The sequence below is a fragment of the Elgaria multicarinata genome, chromosome 9 (assembly GCF_023053635.1).
Source record: "Elgaria multicarinata webbii isolate HBS135686 ecotype San Diego chromosome 9, rElgMul1.1.pri, whole genome shotgun sequence".
Taxonomy (NCBI): Eukaryota; Metazoa; Chordata; class Lepidosauria; order Squamata; family Anguidae; genus Elgaria; species Elgaria multicarinata.
In genome coordinates this window covers 78,289,999-78,313,526 of record NC_086179.1, presented here as the reverse complement: position 1 = coordinate 78,313,526, position 23,528 = coordinate 78,289,999, and the positions used below count along the sequence as shown (strand labels likewise).

The following is a 23,528-nucleotide window of genomic DNA, read 5'->3' as shown; positions in this document are numbered from 1 at the left end:
CTATTGTGGAAGAATACAGAAGCATATTAAATAAAACAAAGTTTTTGAGCCATGTGAACTTTTAATGTTCAGGGAATAAGTGACCACGTTTTAGTGAGTTTCACTCCCCCGCTTTTCAGTCATCCATGAAATGCTCCAGCTAAATTAGTTATATTCTGCCTCCTAAAAATAAACCAAGCGATTTTTAATCCTATGTATTTGTTTTCCAAGTTGCCTCACTGTTCCATTACGGTTACACTTTCTCCTGACTTTGTTCACCGAGAATGTTTTTCTGCACGTCTTCCTTGTGTTGTTAAGTTCAAGAGCCAGCCAGAAAGGCTGTCTTCAGCTTGCTACCCCTCCTGGGCACCTGAGTCAGTCAGTCTTCCTGATGAGAAGCTAAAAATAGTAATGTATCTTTCTAAGCCTGCTGTACAGTGTTTGGAATGAAGCACCTGTTTTCAGATATATTTACAGGCATAACAACAAAACATGGTACTCTCTGAGTGAGTAAGCTGTGTCATATCCTTCAAAATGTAGGCACTTCATGCTTTGCTGATACTTCATTTTAGTACCTATTTCCTGCAGATATTTGGGAAACTAACTGAGGAACAGAACGAAGTTGAACTTCAGAACGGAATAAATGTAACCACAACAACACAATGTTGTGCTGGATCCCCTGTGTGCTGTCGTGCTTGTATTTTCTGTGTTCTCCACCGCCCCCATCTCCTTCCTACCTTCTCCCTCTTGCTTTCCCATTCTCCTCCAAGATCTAACCAGTATTGTTTTCTCTCTAACCATATATTTTGGAATGCAGCTCATGCTGTGAGTGAGTGGTTTGCCTGACCCCCTTCCTCTTCTCTATACAAGTGTACACATTTGCAGTCTGTTTTCGGAGGGTTGGCCCCTTTTCATGTTATGACTTCTGCCAGTCTTGGGGTTTCCTCAAGCATGCAGATACTCTCTTGTTCATAAGTGTGGCCATTTTGGATTGGCGCACCCCAACCAATTCAGTAATAGAGGGAGTGATAGGACAATGATAGATGAAGGAAGAAGCACTGAATGCAATATTTGCTTCTGGAGATGGAAAACTAGACTAGATCCTCTCTTGAGTTACTCCTATGTTGTGTCTATGGCAAATCCCTATAATCTGAGGTATCTTAAAGGTGCCACCCAGAGTGTCTGGGATTTTGCACCCCCATAGTGAAACACGAGTAAGCGTATATCCTGGGAATTGTTTCTCAATAAACATCCAGAAGTTAAATTCTTTTTCATAAACGGTGACTGACATGCATTAGAATGTGAAGAGTTGTTAGGGCAATGGACCCAGCTTCTAAATAATTTTCTCATTGGCTGGTTACACCACTGACATCAGAAATGCAGTTTATCTTAAGACTGGACAAAACAGTCCTTGTCCACTAAGGGGATGGCTTTACTGTTCTCAGGGCTTCTTCCTTCTTCTCTTCTACAATTGTAATGAGCTGAATGACAAGGAAGGAGAGGGGTGACCACATGGTATGTAATTGAAAACTTCAATGCACATAGTATTGAAGGGGACATCACTCTCTAGTGTTGACATCACTTCTTCACACAGTAGAAAATCATGGGATATTTCAGAAGAACTAAGCATGTACAATTAAACAACCACATATTGCACATATCAGGATATCCAAGTTTGTTTAAAAATAAATAAATGGAATAACCGGGGGAAGGAGGAGAGAAGTGCAGGAGGTTCATGGTGTCATCAAAAGGACCCGTGGACTTCCGTGAATGGCCAGTCTTGAGAGTGCCTTAGTTTGCTCATGTAAAGAAACCTGCAGATTCCCATAAATATGTGAGACCATTCTCAGTGTGTCTTTCTGCTAAACAATACAGAGTCCAAAGGCAAAGAGAGGGGGTGGGGAGGCAGAGAGAGCAGTTGTAAGATTAAAGATTGAAATGGTCCTCCATTGCATGAGTTTTCACATCCAAGTTTCCAATGTGTTGGAAGCGTAATTATGCCATTTTCATTCAAATCATGAGCCCAGAATGCATGCACATTGTTAGTAATAAATCGTTGCCCCAGGCTAACCCCAATAGTTCCTAACTCTGTTTTATCTATTTTTCAGTATGCTACAGAAGAGCCAGTTCACGTCCTCATAGGTTTTTATTTTAAATTTAAAGATTAGCTTGTAATTCTTGGGAATAACTTGGGGCTGCTTCCACAACAAGAAAAAGCCTATAGCTACTGCTGCCAATGCTTTTTCTGACAGATGCTTGTCAGTTCAACTGTCATTAATGGATGGCTGATATGTGAAAATTCAACAGGTACAGCCTTTCTGCTTTTGACATTGCAGTGATGGGCTGAAATGCTGAACTTCAACTTGTTGTTTCACCCTTTTACAACGCTGCAAAAATGTGGCCTTTCAGGTCCAAACTCAGGTCCGAAACATCTGAAGGGCACCAGGCTGGCGAAAGCTTCAGTAGGGCATAAGAACGAATGGGCTGAGACAAAGACTTCTCAGAGAGGGTGGATTTTGAGGAGGGGTTTAAAGGAGGGAAGAGATCATGCATCATGGGCCATCTCTCATGTCTGCCCATGATCTTTCCTTGTCCAACTCCACCACCTTCTATCACCCAAAGGTCTCCTTCAAAAGATTCTGCCCTTTCTGTCTTGCTTCCAGTGTGCGTGGAATTGCCTCTGAGGATGCCTGCAGGTTGCCACGGTCTCCCTCATCTCTCTCCAGAACCCACCTTTTCTGTGAAGCCTTTGGCTCAGCTCTCCACTTCTGATGCCCTGTTTCAGCTTTTCCCAACCTGGCACCCTCCAGATGTTTTAGACTTGGACTCCCATCAGCCCCATCCAACATGGCCCATGGACAGGAATGCTAGGAGTTACAGTCCAAAACATGTAGAACACACAGGTTGGGGAAAGCTGCCCTACTGTAACTTTGCCTGTAACTAAATGTAAGCATGTGCAATTGAACAACCACATATTGCTTCCCTCCTTACCTGTGCATTCACTTCCCGCCTTCCATTGTTGCTTCTCCTGTATCGAATTTTAGATTGCTCTTTGGGGCAGGGACCTCTCCTCTTGTAATCCATGCAGCAGTGTGCATGGACGTATATAAAATAATAAAAATAAATGGCATGATTTATACATCAAAGATTGCAATAAATTGACATTTTCCCATAAATCATCAGAATGCTTCTGCCACTCGCTGTTTGCGCTATAAGCCTGCTTCTTCTCTGGGAACCATGTGACAGCAAATGTTCACATAATCCAGGTATAAGTTGGGGAGAAGAAGAGGATTCTTATATATAAGCCAAATCCTTTGTTGTTTTTCCTTGTCGGGAGGGTGTACGACATGCATACTTGGTGCTTGGCATGGGGCAAGTCACTGAAACCCACACAAATAAGGCATTTGTCCCAGTTTAAGTGAGTTGAATGAGCACCAGCTTTGAAAGGATATAAAAGCAATAAATAGCTGTGGTAATTGAGTCATTTGGGTGTGGAGAACATTGCACTTAATTCATCCATTGGTTAATTTGATCTCCCACTTCATATTATCAAAGTTCTAATAGCAAGTAATTTCCATTAAGAGAAATGTCTATACCACATATTTCTTCACCAGACAATTTTGTTTAATTTATTGTATCAAATCCACAGTTTAACAAAGACGGCCATACATAAATGTGTTGTTCAAGTCAAAGGTTTGTTGTAGCCCTAGTAACGTTGAACATAATGGAACAGGCTAATTAGATTGTGCCTATGAGTTACATAAGGAATTTAGCTGAAATAAATATAAAAGGGTCATGAGAGAAAGATGGCAAAAATAGAAAATCAAAGGGAAAAGAAACTTCGCTTGTGCTTTGATCAGGCCTGATGTTTCCTATTTCTTCCCCCAGCTAGTTTCAGTTCAGAGAGATGTGAAGCACCTCAAATCTTAATGGTCAGTAAGAACAGAAGCCTTCGTACATGCAGTTTATGGCTGTGTGTGCTCCAACATATGATGTGGAAAAGGAAGGAAAGGAAAGGAACCTCTTGTGCAAGCACTGAGTCGTTACTGACTCTTGGAGGGACGCCAGCTTTCGCTGATGTTTTCTTGGCAGGCCTTATAGCGGGGTGGTTTGCCGTTGCCTTCCCTGGCCGTTGTTCCCTTTCCCCCAGCTAACTGGGTACTCATTTTACCGACCTCGGGAGGATGGAAGGCTGAGTCAACCCGAGCCGGCTGCCTAAAACCAGCTTCCACTGGGATCGAACTCAGGCCATGGGGAGAGTTTCAGCTGCAGAAACTGCTGCTTTACTGCTCTGCACCACACGAGGAACTGAAAGGCAAATTCCCTTAAGTGGGAACTCTCTGGTTTGATCTTTGAATTACAGGTTGACTATATAGAGTTTCATGAACCAAATGGATGAAAACCTTAGCAGCAATGTGGTGGCGGTGGGAACCAGTGCTCCAGGGCCAGATGAAGGCCAACTGATGCCCTAAACACAGCCCAATAATGGTGCCCCCTTGGCCCTTCCCATTGCTTAGCTGGCAAGACATTAAGGGCATGACTACACCAGCCCTTTATCCCAGGATCATCCCAAGATCATTTCTGTGCATCCAAATGCCACACAGGGGATCCCAGGAGTAGGCAGAGATGATTCTTCCATTTTCCTGGGATAACCCTAAGGTGTAGAAAGGGCCCAAGACTCAGTAAGTGCTGAAGGTGAAATTAGACATTAAAAACTCAGTTTTTTTAAGGCCATCTCCCACGCCAGAACACACAACTATATTAAATATAAACTACTTTTATTATATTTATTTAACACTAAATAGCAGCAAGCAATATAAGCCAATTACTTACAACTTGGGCAACAGAAAAAATATACAATTTTTCATCACTGTTTTAAGCATTTTTTAATAAAACTGTTATAAGGGGAAAATGCAAATGCAAAAAAAATATTGAAAATGATTTTTAATCACCCTCTAAAAGATTATAAGACAAAATAAGATCTTATATTACCTCTGCTGATATTATCTCTACGTCTTTTTGCTTTATTTACCGTGGTTAAAGCTGTGGTTCAAGTTGTCTTCTGAACACAGATTGGCTTTCTGGCTTAACCACCGTGGTTAAACTTGTGGTTTAAGGTGCCTTCTGAATGGGGCCATTCTCTCCTGACTAGCCATGGGTAAATACTTGTTATTAGAGTTACACCATGGGGCAAGTCTCACCCCATAGTGCTGGTGGACATTGAAAGCACTGACACTGCAAGATAGCGGGGGTGGGGAGAATATATTCCTTCTTCTGTGCTCCTTCCAGAGCGAGAGCAGTGTGAGAGTTTCATTTACTCTTATTGACATCATCACATTACCTCATCTATTTAGCTACATGGTGCTGTGATACCTTCATGTTCACTATATGATCGCTGATTGGTTGGGATCATGCAGTGAAGAGTTCCTTTCAAGGAAAAAAATACCACTACCCCTCCACCAGCAGTTTGGATAAATACTGGCTTCATACATGTGTGAAAAAAATGTGCAAAAATGTGGGAGGTAGACATTTTTCATGGAGCATCCCCCCATCTGCCCCAAAACAGAAACTATGGCCTAATCTACACCAAGCAGGATATTGCACTATGAAAGCGGTATATAAAAGGCAGGAGCCACACCAAGCAGGTTATAGCAGCATGAAAGCAGTGTATGGTATGTGTCAATGGCCCCAACCGTTGTCAGTGTACTTCAATACAGCTATAAAGTAGCAGTGTGGCTCCTGTTTTTTATATAATACTTTCATAGTGTGATATCCTGCTTGGTGTAGATGAGGCCTATGTGTCTTGATTGCTGATGAGTCATGGATGGTTAAAACACTGAAGAGCTTGTCTTGTGGTGGTCACACCTATTTCAGTAGGTTTGTCTTCTCGCTTTGCTTTTTGCTGCTTGCCGAAGGCTTTTTTTAAAAAATCCAGCATGCATTTCACTAATGGCTTGAAGATTCCTTTGTGAGTGCCCCCTGTTCGTTTGTATTGGTTTAGCTGGTGCACCTGCCTCTGTTTTCAGATTTTTATGTTATGTACATATGTTAAAGTTTTTAACGTGGGAGAAGGTTAGTTCTATTATAGATTTGGTTTTATTTTCTTTATATATGTTAATTTAGACTTGTTATTGTTTTGCGCAGATAACTTACTATATACTAATATGTGGAAAGGTCTATGGACTAAATAAACTCCTTTTGGGGAGAATGTATGTTTGATTTAATTGTTTTTTAAACTGTTGTTGGTAGTCTTGAACACTGCAAATGCAGTGGAAGTGTAGGTTAGAAATATTTTTAATAAATAAATAAGATTTCTGAATCAAAATTAAACCTAAAACAATCTGCATGCAACAAGATTCCTGCCCCCAAGAAATTTTATTTTCTGCATCTGCCATCCATTGGCTTTGCAGGTTTACAGCCAGATTTGAACTGCACCCATATTGATATAGCTTTGTTTGCCTTATGACCCTGAGTTCTTTGTTGCTGTAAATACTAAAAATTAGTAGAAGAAATATTGTAAAAAATAAAATAAAATCTAACACACAACGAGGATACAAAAGTCTACAATTACTCATATGTGCTTATTGTTAGTGACATTTTAAATGTCGCCATGTCATGTGACATTTTTGTGTGTGAATAACAAACAGGACAGCATGGGAAATAGCAACTAGATCAAGGAGTTAAATCAAAGAGTTGTTGAAAATATCACATATTGCCTTTGTCTTTCTCTTTAACAATAACTTTGAAAAACTTTTTGTAATGCATCTTATTATCTATCTTATAATCCTATGCATGTTTAGACAGAAAAAAAGTACTACAACTCCCAGCATTCCCCATGCTGCTGGGAGTGTGGGATTTTGTTCTGTCTAAACTTGCATAGCATTGCACCATTGATTTCTATATATTATACATTGCTGTAAAATATACCCTCATTTGTATTAGCTTAATGAAATGAATAACAAACACATAAGGCAAAGGCACTAAATGCAGCAAATGATCAGGAGAGAAATTTAGGCATTTCTGCAATCTGTCTCCTGTTCATTTGTTTAATGAAATGAATATGAAGTAAAAGCAACTGAGTCAGATTTATACTCTCTCTGCTTTTCTTATAGGTGGGAGAACTCTCTTTCAACTCTGATATTTTCCGATCAGTATCTTCACATTTCAATTAATGTCCCATCCAGTTCTGTTTATGGCTTTGGCGAACATCTACACCCATCCTTTAAACACAATATGAACCATAAAACTTATGGGATGTATACTAGGGACCAGTCTCCAAAGGTAAGTAATTTTATTTTGCATCCTATGCTTACTCCTAGGCACACATCGATGCCTTCTGTTTGTTTTCTACTACCCATTGATCAAGACAATGAAAGTGTCTCTTTAGAAGTACTCCTGAAATAAAATCTTTCTACAGCCATCACAACTTCAGCTATCACTTAAGCTCTCCCATGCTAATCCTTATCAAGCCCTATCCTCTGCTTTTTCCTTCCAGTTTTGATCCATTTCACATAGGCCATGGCTAGACCAGGGCCAGATCTACACATCTTTACGAAGGCGCTTTCGTGTTCCTTTTTTAAAGACATACCTAAAAGAAGCGCCTCTTTCTTTACTGTGTGTACTGTGAGATAGGCAGCGCTGCCTGCAGAAGAATCTCTACCCCATTCAAAGACGCTGCTCTGCTCTGGCCGCTTCCCCCTCCCACCCGGCGGCTCTTCTGGCGCGTCCCGGCGGCGGCGGCTCCTCCTGCAAAACACTTTTCTCCCTCGGTGTGTTTGTATTTGCATTTGCGTGCATGCGGTGGACGAGTTCAGCTCCTGCCTCTCGCTCTCCCCCATGGTATCATCTCCCCAGGACTCTCTTCGGTGTGTGCTCGCACACGCGCATGCAAACGGGTGGGAGGGGGGATTATTCAAATGGAAGAACACGCGAGGGGGAAGCGGCCAGAGCAGCGTCTTTGAATAGAGTAGAGATTCTTCCACAGGCGGCGCTGCCTAGCTCACAGTACACACAGTAAAGAAAGAGGCGCTTCTTTTAGGTTACGTCTTTAAAAAAGGCGCACGGAAGCGCCTTCGCAATCACGTGTAGATCTGGCCCAGGCCTATATCCCAGTATCGTCCCAGGATCATCCCTGTGCATCCAAATGACACACAGGGGATCCTGGGAGCAGACAGGGATGACCTCTCCATTTGCCTGGGATAATCCTTAGGTCTAGCTAAGGCCACAATTTTTGGCTATTACACATGATTTGCATGCCAAAGTGCTGGATTGTAAAAAGTTGATATTTTTACTAATACATTTTTTTCTTCCCTTGGATTTTTGAGACTTTCAATTGAATTTCGAATCTGGTGATTAGGAAACTCCCCTGAGAAAACTGGGAAAAGCTAGATAAGTTAGCAAAATGTGTGTGTAACAGATTGTAGATTGCCATTGATTTCCAAAGCAAATGCTGAAGGTTTCCGTTTGGGCAAAACATTTGACAAATTTCATGGTGATATTTATTTATTTATTTATTTATTACAGTGATTAACGTAAAAGAAATATGAATGTCTTTGTACAAAACATTTTGGCTTTCACATTCTTCAGCTGTTCAGTTACTGCCACCTTGGCTACGGTACCCTTTGATTCATAGGAGATCAGCTGGAGAAGGCAGAAGCCCAAACATTTGCTTTAATATTTATGTTAGTCATATATATATATATATATATGTGTGTGTGTGTGTGTGTGTGTGTGTGTGTGTGTGTGTGAGAGAGAGAGAGAGAGAGAGAGAGAGAGAGAGAGATTAATTGCATCCTTTTGAGATTTAGAAGAAACTTTCTGAAGTGCTATTTGCTGCTTTAAAAATCCCCTCCTGTATGTTGCAAAACACACTAGCAAAACATGTTGGGGAGAAGATCACTATTTTAACAGATGGTGTGAATCAGTGGTTAGACAGAAAATGCCTTACGGAGTGGTCATGCCACTTCAGCACCTAGAACATTCTTGAAACAATTTTCAAGAACATTCTTGAACAATGCCAGAGTAATAGCATAATACTGAAATTGCAAGTTAAATCAATAGCTACAACTTCAGGATTTATATGCCTACTCAAGGCTAGCATCCAAAGTTTAAAGTGCTTATAGTAAAAATGATGGCATTCTTTAACAACAGTATCGCAATCCCCAACAAGAACAGCAGCAGCAGCAGCAGCAGCAAAGGCATTTCCTCTCCTCCCAACCCTAGAGTTATGCTGTCCTGAAGTGCAAAAATATTGAAGTGCTGGGTGACCATATTTTGGAAACCAAAAAGAGGACAACATGGCCGCCCTATGAGGGGGTGCCCACCAACATGTCCAGCCCCAAGGGGGCGTGCTCACCAACATGTCCAGCCCCCAAAGGGGCGTGCCCACCCACACATGGCCTTGGTCACAGGTCTGATTTCACAGCACACAATTAAGACAAACCTGTTCTACGTAACATCTTAATGTTAAAATCACTGGAATAAAGTATAAGTGAGACATTCAATGTATCTGAACTTAACTTCACTCATTCCTACTTCTGTAGCTTTTGCTGTACGTTGAAGCTTTTGCTATACTATGTGCTCAGCTACACCAAGCAGGGTATTCCACTATGAAAGCGGTATATAAAAGACAGGAGCCACACTATTACTTTATAGAGGGATTGAACTGCACTGCAGGATCTACACTACTGCTTTATAGTGGTACTGAAGTGCACTGACAACTGTTGGGACCCATGACACATCTACACCAAGCAGGATATAACACTATGAAAGTGGTATGAAAGCAGTATATGGTATGTGTCATGGGCCCCAACAGTTGTCAGTAAACTTCAATACTGCTACAAAGCAGTAGTGTGGTTCCTGGCTTTTCTCTACCATAGTCTAACCTTTCCTAACATTTAACACTGTTTCCCCATCACCTTACTGCATACTGCTACCACTGAACAAATGAAGCAGTTGACAAGTATACAACAACCAAACAACCAAGCATTCAGAAAGAGTATAAACTACTATTAGCCTGCAAATGTTAGCCATGGAACAAAATGGACTAAAGGCTACCACCTCTTAGCTTGTTTCAACTTGTTTTAACAGTCAAAAACAACCGAGAAAAACACACCTACTTCATTGAAATTGCAATACCTAATGACAAAAATGTTGCAGAAAAGGAAGAGGAAAAGAGAGAGAAATATACACCACTGGCTATGGAAGTTAAAGAACTATGGCAACAGGAAAAACTTACAATTATTTGTTAGTCACATCAGTCACCAGCATGATATCATTGTTGTTGTTGTTTTACAGAAAACCTTCAGAAGTTAGGCCTACCAAAATACATGCACGCCAACATCTAGAAAGCAGTCATACTTAAATGTTCAATAGTCAGGACATTTCTGAATCAGTAAAAGACAGCATGACTTGGCAAAGCCCATCATGTTCATCTAGAAAAACCACCACAAGCAAGAGAGAAAGAGATGATGATGATGATGATAATAGCAAACCCTGTTAATTTTTTAAAGTTTCTTTAAGAAGGATGAACAATTGTCAGCCACTGTTACAAAATATACGTCATGCCAATTATAGCAAACAAATTGGAAAGAAAGGTCTATGAGTCTAAAATGCATTATTTAATAGGAACATTATCATCCCCCAAACTCACAGAAAACTACAGCCACCCCCACTACAAACATGCACATGCATTCATTCAGTCAAACAACCAGGCATCCCATTCAGATATAATAAGCTACACCACTGTATGTTTTGCCATAGTTAATGGGTTGGGTAACTAAAAGCAATTTACAATAGACCCGAGATTTGCCAGTGGGCCTGGAAATACTGCTAACAAAAGGGTGAAGTTGCAATAAGAGGAGGTGGGTCATCGTTGGCCAATTTTCTTCCCTGTAAAAGAGAAAAATCACCTTACAAGTAAGGTTCTTCTTAGTTAACTTACAAATTTAACACATAGCGCTTAACGTGGCCATGTCCTCCAGAAGAAAGGATGTCAGAAGACTGTCTTCGATTTGAAGGTGTCCTCTTTTGGAAAGACTGCCCAGTCCAAGTCTGAGAGATAAAGAACTCTAAAATGGGAGAGTCGGGGCCTTGAAGTTACCCATCCATAGTCAACACCTGGGCATCAGACTTGAGGAGGCACAGGGAAGGTCCATAGCTCAGGGGTAGAGCACCTGCTTTTGCATGAGAAGGTCCCAAGTTCAATCCCCGGCATCTCCAGGTAGGGCTAGGAAAGGATCCTGCCTGAAACCCTGGAGAGCCATTGCTGCCAGTCAGTGTCGACAATACTGGGCTAGGTGGGCCAAGGGTCTGACTCAGCATAAGGGAGGTTCCTATGGTCCTATGTTCACACAGTGCCCTTTGTATTTCTATTTAAATTATCGTAATGATATGCAAATGACATGCAAACCTGCGTCCTGTTTCGTTTGCTTTTCTTTGTGATGCATTTTTTTGGCAAGGTGTAAGTGACTACCCTAGGCAGACTGATTGTGCATCCCTATGTACAAAATAAACCCACAGCCAGGGATTGTGAAAGGTCAGGTATACATGTGGGTCTCATTTTAAAAACAACAACAGCAGCAACAACAACTATTAAGATTTCATAGATTGGTTCTTTCCTAGCCAGTGCATTACAGCTCGGGCTTTTACATACATTTTTATGCATATGAAACAAAGAAAACTCCATCTCGTTTTGTAATTTAAAAGCTGGGATAGCAAGCAGGATAAGCAGGAAATATAACCTGCATGCTGAAGGAAAAGAATTGCTGGGCCCATAATCAAACCAATTGTAAATGTAGATGTTTCAAGACAGATGTAATATGGTTATTTTAAAAAAAACCAAACGATACTTTTCAACCGATCGATGGTAGTATTCTGTATCTCACATTCAAATTGTTTCAAATCTCAAATTATTTCTCTTCTGAATATGAAAATCTTGTTCTAATTGTACAAAATCCTTATAAAAATGAACTAAAACAAAATTCCTCCCATCTGCAACACCCAAATTCAATAGGTATGGAGAGAACCATGATGTAGCTGCCTGCTGTATAGCAGATGTTCCTTGAGAAGGCTATCAATAACTACAAGTTCTGATGGTTATGTGCTACTTCCAGTATCAGAGGCAGTAAACCTATATGCACCAGTTGCTAGGGAACATGGGTGGGAGGGTGCTTTTGCACTGTGTCTTGCTTGTGGGTTCCTGGTCAACAACTGCTTGGCCACTGTGTGAACAGAATGCTGGACTAGATGGACCCTTGGCTTGATCCACCTGATGCGGCAGGGTCTTGCTATTTACTGTTTTACTCTGTACAGCACCATGTACACTGATGGTGCTATATAAATAAATAAATAAATAATAATAATAATAATAATAATAATAATAATAATAACATAAGGATCTTATGTCCTTATGCTTTTAGTGGGATTGTTGCTTTCTGTGGGATTTAGTCATCACTGAACTTTGTAGGATTGGATCCACTGTGTATACAGGGCTTAAAAAGTCCACTCCTGAGTTACATAGAGTCTCTCTCTCTCTCTCTCTCTCTTCTCCCAAAGTTGAAAACCTACTCTACTTTCAGAGATTAATCAAACTAGCCAGAAAAGCTTAACTCTTTTTGAATGCATAAGCTATTTCCAAGCCAGTGGACAACATGGTTTTCAGCTCCACAAACAACATCCACAGAATGGATTCTTTTTTTCAATCTACCATTGAATTTTCCTGGTTTCATTAACTAAGTAGATGTGTACAAATGAATAGATATGTCCCTGTACTTCTTAACGTATGTTCAGAATACCTTACTTCTGATTAAGCCTGCACAGGATTCCAGCATAGCTTTTTCATTTTCCTCACCCTCTTCATCAGTGATCTGTCAATCAGTATGAATGATTCTCTCAGAGGGGATCTACACTAGTATATGAAATGTTGTTTTTACAGTCATTGAATGTTTTGTTTTTGAACGATTTAAAATGTAGCCATTTTAAAACGTTTACTTACTTTTCTCTTTCCATGGAAATGCATTCCTTTTGGCCACACTAAGAAAATAAATCCATTTGTAATTTCCCCTCCCACTTCCTCTTCTTTCCAAGACAATCCTCCACCAGCCTGCAGCCTCCCAAAAGTGAAACCGGAGTGGCTGCAAAAAAGAGGCTTGAAAGAAAAAAACGGCTACAACTTTGGGCGCGGAAATTACATAAACATGCCCCCAAGGAATGTGATTGGCTAATTAAGAACTACAGGAAACCCATTTAATACGATGAAATCAGCCACATCATACCAAATAGAATGACTTATTTCAGAGTTCAAAATAAAACCCGGAGAACAGACAATAAAACATCACAAACTATACGTCATGTGGCGAAATACTACCAAATGCACACTTAAAGACGGTAAGACACGTTCTAACCAGACTAGTGTAGATCCCCTCCCTGACTTCAAAATTATCTCATTTTTATCTCAGGGCTTCTCCACACCAGGCTTTTTATCCCAAAATTTTACCAGGACTTCTGCTTCCATATTCTTTGTAGGATTAAGATTGTCTGTTTTCACACACTTCTGCTTTTTATCTACAATCTCTATATGTTTTATTATACAACCACTAGATGGTGTTGTTTTATAGCACCACTTCCTCTTTTCACAGAAAAAAACAACTTGTGGTATTTATATAGCTCGTCATTAGCCACAGTATTTTTTTTTTTAAAAAAATGGGATAAAGGTCAGAAAACATGGGAGAGGCCCTGGAGCTTGATGACATGGGTAATCAACTGGATATTATGTAATAAAGAATTCATATCTATTGAGGTTGGTCAAGGGAGAGCTATAGAAAATCAGCTTGAACAAGAGTTGGAATTGTTCAGAACATTTAGGAAAGTTAAACAGACTGTTACTAAGTGTAAAGCTTCCTCCTTTGTTCTGAGGGACGTATCATGGAATTTGATAATTTGTGACATGTTACTTCTGTTGCTTTTCAATTACAACTTTGAATGTTTTTAATAAACTTGAAGGAGTTTTGGGCTCCTTCACATGAAGCTTATGCAATGCAGTCAAGATTGGATATTCACGGATGTTTCTGAGTTCTTTTCATGGCATTGTCATCCTCCAGTGGCCTCTTCCCCTGATACTGAGATTTATTCCACGGAGATTTAACTCACATTCTCCGCTATCAAAGAGCTGGTGTATTTCCTAGATAGCGGGATATTCCTGTAATGTTGCAGCGCCATCTGCTGGCTGTTCAAATGGAATATATGGGACTTCCCCACCATGGGAACTGTCAAAAAAAAATTGTGGGGAGGAAAGTAGGAGGCATGTTTATTACGTCCATTGTATTCCCAGAATGGCTCTGCAAGAAGAAAGCCCAGCAAGGGAGCGGGTTTTATCACTGATTTAGAGAAGCTCTACAAACATAAAAAATATGTATGCAGGGCCAGCCCTCCTATTAGGCAGACTGAAATAACGTGTTCAGGCAGCTGGCTGGGAGGGGCAGCAGATTGTGGATATCAGCCACCACCCACCAACTCACCACCAGCAGTTTTAATCCAGAACCGTTGTCTGGCTGCCATTCCATGGCCCACATTCCCGGGTAGAGCAGGAGTGAGCTTCTCCCCTCTTGCAACTGAAGTGCAGCAGTGTCGCCCACCCAGGAAGAGGGTCAGCTGCTGCCCTGCCCCCCATGCAGCACAGTAGCTCTGTCTTCAGGAGGGGGAAGGAGAGGATGGGGTGGTGATGGTGGAACAGGCAGCAGCTGATAGTGCCTTTTCTTGGTGTTCAGTTTGTATATTTCTCAGGGGTGTTGGGTTCACTGCTCAAAAGGTTGCCTGTCTGTGGTGCAGTATCCCCTCCCTAGCCTTCTCTCTCTCTACATACACACAAAGCTGGTTCACACACCAGGGCAGATTAAGACATGTGAAGGCCCTAGATCAGGATTCAGAGGGCTTTTTCATGCCATAAAAAAATGGAGAGAGAAAAAGTGTCTTGCATTATAATAGAAAGGGTAATGAAAAAGTAACCGGTAAACCATTATATTTGCATATCTACATAGGCAAAGATGCAATGAAAACCAACGAAATAAAACATAATTTCTTGCAAAAAGCTTTATTTGTATTATCAAAAAACCTTATGATTTCTTAATTAACATATATGAAGCAGACTTAATTTATAGAAACACAAGAGCAATTACAGTGATTGGAACTTAATGGAAGTAGCAATGTAGTTTGCAATGAAACATTAATTCTGATATTCTACACAAAATGTATACAGAGTTGGGGTAATCCTATATGTGTTTACATGAAAATGCCTCATAATTTCTTACTTAGCATATATGAAATTGAAGACTTTTAATGTAAAGGACCACAACAACATCATACTGATTAGAACATGGACCCAAAATGTTTTGGACCTGTGGGCACATTTGGGAATGTGAGAAACTGCTCTGGGCACCACCACAAAACTAGATTTGGCTAGTCACAAAATGGCTGCCATGGAGGCCTAGCTAGTCAAAAGAGAGCTAAAGAGGGAGGCGGAAGAGCAAGGCTAGAGGCCAGAAAGGCAGATAAAGAAGACGGTCCTAACATTTTTCAAGATTTTCCTTAAAAATAATAGTTTTGAAGGGGGCTGGGAGGGCACAGCTTCATATAAAATTATTCAAATAGTCTTTTATCAAAAGGTTTACACCTTCACCTTCACACAACTGTTCTTTTCTGAGGCATCTAAAACAACCAAAACCAACTCTGTTTTCTTTTGACCAGTAAAAACCAGCATGCCTTGGGTTGCACTGCAGTTCCACTGTCAAAACAACTCTGCCTGGCCTGTGCCCCATAGGTCCAAAAGTACACTTTCCAATTCTATATCACAAAACACACACAGCTGTAGCCCTTGTGTGGGCCTTAAGAAAAATTCCAACACCCATATTCATGTTATACTTTTATTAGCGTTATGAAAATTTAATGATAGGGGTCTTTGGGTTAAATAAGAATGTTGATTTCTGAAGTAGACAATTCCAAGGAAGCACATGTGCAAATCTAGCTTGAATGAAAAGCAAACACAAGTGTAAGAGTTAAAGGCTCAACATGGATGAAAGGCCAAGCCAAGACTAGTGCCACTGAACAGCAATAATGCCCATGGTTACTACGTTGCTAAGGTCATTGTGACATGTCCTCCACTTCTTCATGAGCCAGGAGGGCAGAGTTGCTCGGTGTGAGAAGAGGTTGAATGCTTTCGGACCACAGTTGGTTAGCTCATCGGTTTTCAATATCTTAGCAGAGAGAAAGAGTGTGAGACATGTAAGTGGAATTTCTTAGCAGCTTCTGCATTCTTGTCTGATCATTGTTCAACATGCTCCCTAGTGGGCTCCTTCTTCTGGTGGGGTTTTCTATAAAAGATCCAGATATTCAGAGAAAAACTCACATACCACCCCCCTACCCCGCCCATATCATTGAGAAGGAATGGGGAAGATCAGCAATTTATTCTTTGAATATTTCTGACCACCCTCCTCCCTATGTAAAACATCTCAGGGTAGGGTACAAGTCAATCAAAATAATTTGACATCAAGTCACTGGGCTCCTGTATTTGAGTGATTTATAGCACCCTCATGACTGGCTGCTCACGGATGTTCGTGGCTCATGTTGGCGCTGCCATGAGCCACCTGTAAGTCTCCTTTTCCCAGTCTTTACATTAAAAAATAAGCCTCAAATAACCCGACTCTTCTAAAATATGTTGGGATTTGTCAGAATTTCCTGCCATGTGCAGGTGAAGTTGCGCTACAAAAGAACCACTAGAGGGTGCTGTCCCATTCTAGGGTGACCATATGACAGGAAAAACCCAGATTTGTTAGGATTTTTGGTAACAATTCTGGGAAGGGGGGGGGGATTATGAAATCTAAAGAAAAATCTGTATTTTTCCCATCCTCCCAACCCAAAGGGCAGCTCTATTTTGATAAGAATTAAGCCACAGCAAAATCCCACAATCCAATATAGCATCAACCACAGTAAGCCCCAAACTCAGTTTAGCCCTGCAGCTCAGGAGGCCTCTGCAAGCCCCGTTCCTCATGTTCTCCTCACTCTCTTCCAGGCTGTCCAAGCTGCAGCACTTGTTTCACCCTCACCAGTCTAAGGTGGACCCCAAAAAAGGAGGAAGCGGCAAAGAACCGGGAGCCGCTGCAGCCACATCCTGTGGAAATCGCAGGGGCTGGCAGTTCACCTCTTTCCTGAAGAGGAACAAGATCAGGCCCCTGCCGAAGGATGGTGGGCTGAGCCCAAAGGCGAGATGGTTCCCCCTTTGTCCATGGAAAAAATCCATCTTAGTGAACAATGGGGGACAATGCCCTGGAGCCCCCAACATCGTGGCCCAGGGAGATGCATCTGCCCAAGGCAATGAAAAAGGCCGCAACTCACAGAGATGCCTGAGTGCAAGTGAGGAGAAGCCTGGGACTTGGGAGGGGAGGGGGAAGCTCATCAGGAAAGTGCAGCACTGCTGTGTATCCAGCCAAGATAGTCAACTTTGGCTATTCGGCGGAATAAAAATGCAATAAATAATAAGTAAAATGACATTACGTGGGCTTGGGGGAAATTGCAAGGGTTGAAGAAGTAAAAAGTATTGACGGAAAACCTGAAAAGTGGGAGGGGACACGGACACACACACACACACACACACAACTGTTGGGTTTAAATGGAAAACCAGGGGGAGCTGGAAGGGAATAGATACGCTGCCATCATGAAACGGAAGCACTCCACATCCTGGGAAAGTGCGTGTCAAAAGCCTATGAGCTTAAAGAATGCTGATGGCAGTGGGGCTGGAAGAGAGGGGTGGGAGATCATGTCTGAAGCAGTGGAGGGGTGCAGGATCGGTCCTGGTGATCAGCTTGTCCACCAGTGTCAATCTGGACATCTGGATGATATCGGGGTGGAACAGCTGAAGCCCCGCCCCGCCTCGCACCACCCCTAAGCCCGACCCCTGGCATCATCTGGACCATTTTGCTTCTCTCCATGCAGAGAGAACTCTGTGCCCACCAACCTAGCAGATTCATATGGGAGGAGGTGGTCCTTCAGCTATCCCAATCCCACACCATTTAGTACATTACAGTTAGCACCAGCGCCTTCAGTTGTGCCTGGAAACAGATGGGCAACCACTGCAGCTGATACAGGACTAGTGTAATATGGTCGACAAAGGACCTACCAGAAAGCAATCGTATAGTGATCTCTAGTATAGCTAGAGTGACCAGATACAAAAGAGGGCAGGGCTCCTGCAGCTTTAACTGTAGTGATGAAGAGGGAATTTCACCAGGTGCTGCATACATACAAAGGACACCTGATGAAATGCCCTTTTCTATACAATTGTTAAAGATACAGGAGCCCTGTCCTCCTTTCCATATGGTCACCCTAATTCCACGCTAGTTGCAGTTTCTAAATAGTCTTTGATCAATTGCACCTATAACTGAGAGAGGTTGGGGCATGGAAAGTTTAGGTATCATGGGATTTGGGAGAGACAGGTTGGGCAGAGGGAAATGGAGAGGATTCCTCCAGGGATCTACGAGTAAGAGAGGAAAGGAAATAGAACTGCCCCCCCCCCCAACTCCACTAGGGATAAAAAGAATAGGAAGGGCAAGCCAGGGAGGGCAGGAATGAAGGTGTCCACTCATATCCCTTCCCCACTCCTGAAACAACCCCCCAAGGGCCTCAAACAAAGGCATTATAGGTTAGTAAGGTAAGGTGGGCTTCCTTGAGAAGGATCTGGCTCTGCCTTTGGTGAAGGAAGGGGATATGACTATGAGCTCCATCTGATAAGCTCGTTCCTGGGCACTCACGAAGTTTGCTCAGGTCCCTCACATGACGTCGTCTGTCCCTTCTGGCCTTCCTTGCGTGACAAAAACCCCCTCATTAACTCTGATGTTTTTTAAAACTCGGAATTGCTGCTGTCTCTCCTGCTGCGTGCAGAAGAAGCAGTGCCATTACAGCAGCAGACTCAATGGGCCTTGTGCTCCTTGTAGGGTGACCATATTTTGGAAACCAAAAAGGGGGACAACATGGTCGCCCCCAAGGGGGCGTGTCCAGCACCAAGGGGGCGTGCCCACCCGAACATAGCCTTGGTCACATGTCTGATTTTACAGCACACATTTAAGACAAATCTGTTCTACATAACATCTTAATGTTAAAATCACTGAAATAAAGAACAAGTGAGAGATTCAATGTATCTGAAATTAACTTCACTCACTCCTACTTTTGTAGGTTTTGCTGTACTTTGAAGCTCTTGCTATACTCTGTGTGTTTCATTCTCCCCTTCCCTCAAATATCTTTTCTGACTGTATCTTCACTCATTGCAAGCTGCTGTTGTTGTTAACAAGGTTTGCTACTGGCCCCAGATCTGTTTCAAATTTGGTATAGCTAAAGCTCTACCTAAAAGCTATCATGGCGCCAACGTTCAGCTCTTTATCTTTAAAAATGACAGTTTAAAAAATAATAATTTTAAAACCTCATTTAAAAAAAAATTCCTAAAAAATCAATGGATGAACAGATCTGTTTCAAATTTGGTGTGGCTAAACCTCTACCTAAATCCTATCATGGTACAAAGTTTCATCTCTTTATCTTTAAAAATGACAGCTTAAAAAACAATAATTTTAAAACCTCATTTTTAAAAAAAATCCTAAAAAATCAATGGAAGAACAGATCTGTTTCAAATTTGGTGTGGCTAAAGCTCTACCTAAATCCTTTCATGGTACAAAGCTTCATCTCTTTATCTTTAAAAATGACGATTTAAAAAATAATAATTTTAAAACCTCAATTTTTAAAAAATTCCTAAAAAATCAATGGATGAACGGATCTGTTTCAAATTTGGTACGACTAAAGCCCTTCCTATGAGCTACCATTGTGCCAAGTTTCATGACTTTATCTTAAAAAATGATGGAGTTATAAGCATTTTTGTTAATTCCCATTAGAGCTGCCCTTTGAAAAAATTCCGGATTTCCCCTCCTCCCTCCCGGATTTGCCATCAAAAACCTTGGCAAATCCGGTCATATGGTCACCCTAGAAGTGCAAATCTAAACGTATTACTGTTTTTATCAGGCATGTAAGCACTGATATTAATACTATTTAAGCAGGTGTCTCAAGTTTTAACCATTCAAGACAGAAATACAACTCTAACCTTGTGTGGTTAAATCTAAAATTTCTATTAAATGTTTTGTTGAACTGGGATCAGTGTTACAATCTGGCAAAGAAGGCCATAGTCTGGACAGATGAAAGGATTTGTCTGCATCTCATCAACTGTAGCAATACATTAAGAATCCCTCCCCCCACACACACTTTTAAATGAAAAGGGGGCCTAAATGAGCAATGTGGTATTATTATTATTATTATTATTATTATTATTATTATTATTAATAATAATAATAATAATAATAATAATAATTTATTTATATAGCACCATCAATGTACATGGTGCTGTACAGAGTAAAACAGTAAATAGCAAGACCCTGCCGCATAGGCTTACATGCTAATAAAATCATAGTAAAGCAATAAGGAGTGGAAGAGAATGCAAACAGGCACTGGGTAGGGTAAACAGGCATATTTGCTGCCTGGACATAGGATTTGAGAGCTGATACAAAGCAATAAACCGCATATAATCTACTTTTGATATTTCAGACGGATGCAAATCTATATGGAGTTCATCCTTTTTACATGTGCATAGAGAATGACTAAAATACTTATGGTGTCCTTCTCTTAAATTCCAATGCACAAGGTAGTCCAAGGTTAAGAATTAATTATAAGGAATGGTTAAAACTGCAATTCTTTTGATAAAACCTTACATATGAAATTATATTGAGATAACATACTCCGTGGTGGGGAACCTCAGGCGCAGGAGCTAAATCTGGCCCTCCTGGGCTCACAATCCAGCCCTCAGATGGCCACCCCTCTTCCCCAGGCCTCACCTACTTTTCCCCAACCACCAATTGTTTTGTTCTCCATTCTAAAAGTTTCTCCTATGGCTTGGTTACTGGTAGGAAGAGATTGAAGCTGTAATCCTCTTCTTCTTCTTCTTCTTCTTCTTCTTCTTCTTCTTCTTCTTCTTCTTCTTCTTCTTCTTCTTCTCCTCTTCCTCGGCCTTTGGCCCCATCCACCACTGACATGTGGCCCTTGACAGTTTCTCCAAAATTAAATTCTGCCCTCTGGCTGAAAGAGCTTCCCCACCCATGACATTCCATCTTTTTGGAACTCAATGTGATGAGACCTATTGCTGAGAGAGTGTGTCAAAGTTGTGACTTTACGGCATCCTAGCACGCTGTAGAATGTACATGTTTGCATGGATTCATGAGCTTTCCCATTCACTTCAATAGGGGAAGAGAAACTCTATGATAACATTTCTTTGTGGAAGGGGCAACTACCACTCAGGACTGGCCCAAAACATTTTGCTGTCTGAGGCAAAGGACAAGATAATGCCTACCCTCCACATTCCTTGTACAGGAGCCAACTAGATGGGCAGTTGAATCTTCCTTCAGCACTGGGGGTGAGGCAGTATCCACCACCACAACTAAGGGCAGGCTAGCTTCAGGAATACAGGGCAGGCCACATGGCATAAACAACTCTATCATACCACTGCTACTGCTCCACACACCCCAGCATCTGTTGCTTGAGGTGGCTGTTTGTGAAATGGATAAGGAAGCTCATACTTGGAGGAGCTCCATATGTGCATTGTAACTCATATGAAGCTTTGTATTGTTAATATATATTATGGCCATAGAACATATTACAATGTATTTATCACTTAGTACATTTTATTCACACAAAATAGTCAAGGTATTGTTAAATATAGGGTTGGATCCAGACTGAGTTAGTCACACCTTAATCCATTGAAATCAATGGCACAAGCTAGCCATGACTCATTTAAGTCCTGTTGATTTCAATGGGACTAAAGTGTGACTAACTTAATTTGAACTCAACCCTTTGACTTTTTCTCAATGCCCAGAGAGCATTTAATTATTAGAAGGGTGCTTAGTGAATGGTGGAAGGAAACAAAAAGATGATCTGAATCCTAGTATGATTGAGGCTGACTGAAAAGAAATATTTTTATTTTGCAGATGCAAACTTGTATTATCAGACTACCACATCCAGTCCTAGAAGTCATTAACAAGATGATGTTATAACAATGCATGTTTAAACACGTCTACTCAGTGGGCATATCCAACCTGGTATTCTCCAGATATTTTTCATGACAACTCCCAGCATTCCTGACCAATGGCAATGCTGGCTAAGGCTGATGGGAGTTGTTGTCCAAAACATTTGTGGAGCACTGGGTTGAGGAAGACCAATATTCATACTTACTTGGGGGTAAATCCCAGTGAACTCAGTGGATCTTACTTCTGAGTAGACATGTATAAGATTGAATTGTCATAGCATCATCTTGTTAACACCTTCTAGGACTGGATGTGGTAGTCTGATGATGCAAATTTGTGTATGTGAAATAAAAAAAAAATCTCTTCAGTGAAAAGTGTTTTAATTTTACTAGAATTATATCACAGGATTCCTAAAATATCATTTTCCAGGTTCCCTGAATCTATAATAAGCTATTCAAAAAGACATGGCTTTTGTTATTGTTAAATGAAGCAAAATGTGTCCATTTCACTAAAAAGTGTGATTAACTGTTAAAAATAGATGCCTGTGCTAAAACAAAAAGAAAAAAACCTGAAGCTGATAAAAAAAAAAATCCTCAGGGGTTTGTGCAATTGAAATAAGCCAATTTAGATTTGCCCTGTATTCTGTTGATGGGGAATAGCTTTGCCCGTTGCCATGGTCGCCTTACTGTATTAATCTTGCTCTGTAATTTTCAAAAAGGGGAATCTTTCCTAAAGCAATGAAACACAAGCAGAGCCAAGCACAGGCTAGAAAATAAACATAATTTGTAGTCAGATCTATATCTAAGCATTGCTAAGGTGTCTGGAGTTAGTGAGTGGTTGTTGTTTTTTTTGTTTTTTTTAAGGAACCCTGATATATATATATATATATATTACTGTGCTTCACAATTGAAGGTCAAATTCTATCATTTCCTAGTCCTTTGGCTTCCCTGCTTTCATATACATTGGGTTATATGCGTGCCAAGATCGGTTTCAAGGAGTGTCTGTTTCTGTTTAGTGAAACATTAGTTCTGGCAATGATAAATATTTTGAGCTTGCTCAATGGAATATGTTGGGTGGGGCTATGTTAAGTGCTTGAATGACCTACTTAGCCCTTATGCACAGAAGAGTTAAAGATACATAGGGAGGCTTGGCCTGAGGTAATTTATGCTGAATGCCACACGTCTGTTTTTTCCTTTCAGATGTCACTTTGAGTCCAGAGCCATCTTTGACCTTCCGCACCATTAGAGGGGTTCTCGATTTCTATATCTTCCTTGGCCCAACCCCTGAAAATGTAGTCCAGAAATACACAGAGGTTAGCTGAGAAATCTGTTTAGACATTAAAACCTAAGCGAAGTCTTTACTTGTTGCCAGAGAATTTGGTTGTGGCTTTACATGTGGGATTATATTGCACTGATGACAGTGAAACTAGCAGGTGGGATGGGTTCATGAAGACTA

The 23,528-nt window shown here is 41.0% G+C and overlaps 1 pseudogene; it reads left to right on the top strand.

The window, feature by feature from the left end:
* Positions 1 to 16,562: 16,562 nt before the first annotated feature.
* The window catches only part of LOC134404299 (sucrase-isomaltase, intestinal-like), a 42,104-nt pseudogene continuing 35,138 nt past the window's right edge, over positions 16,563 to 23,528 (top strand).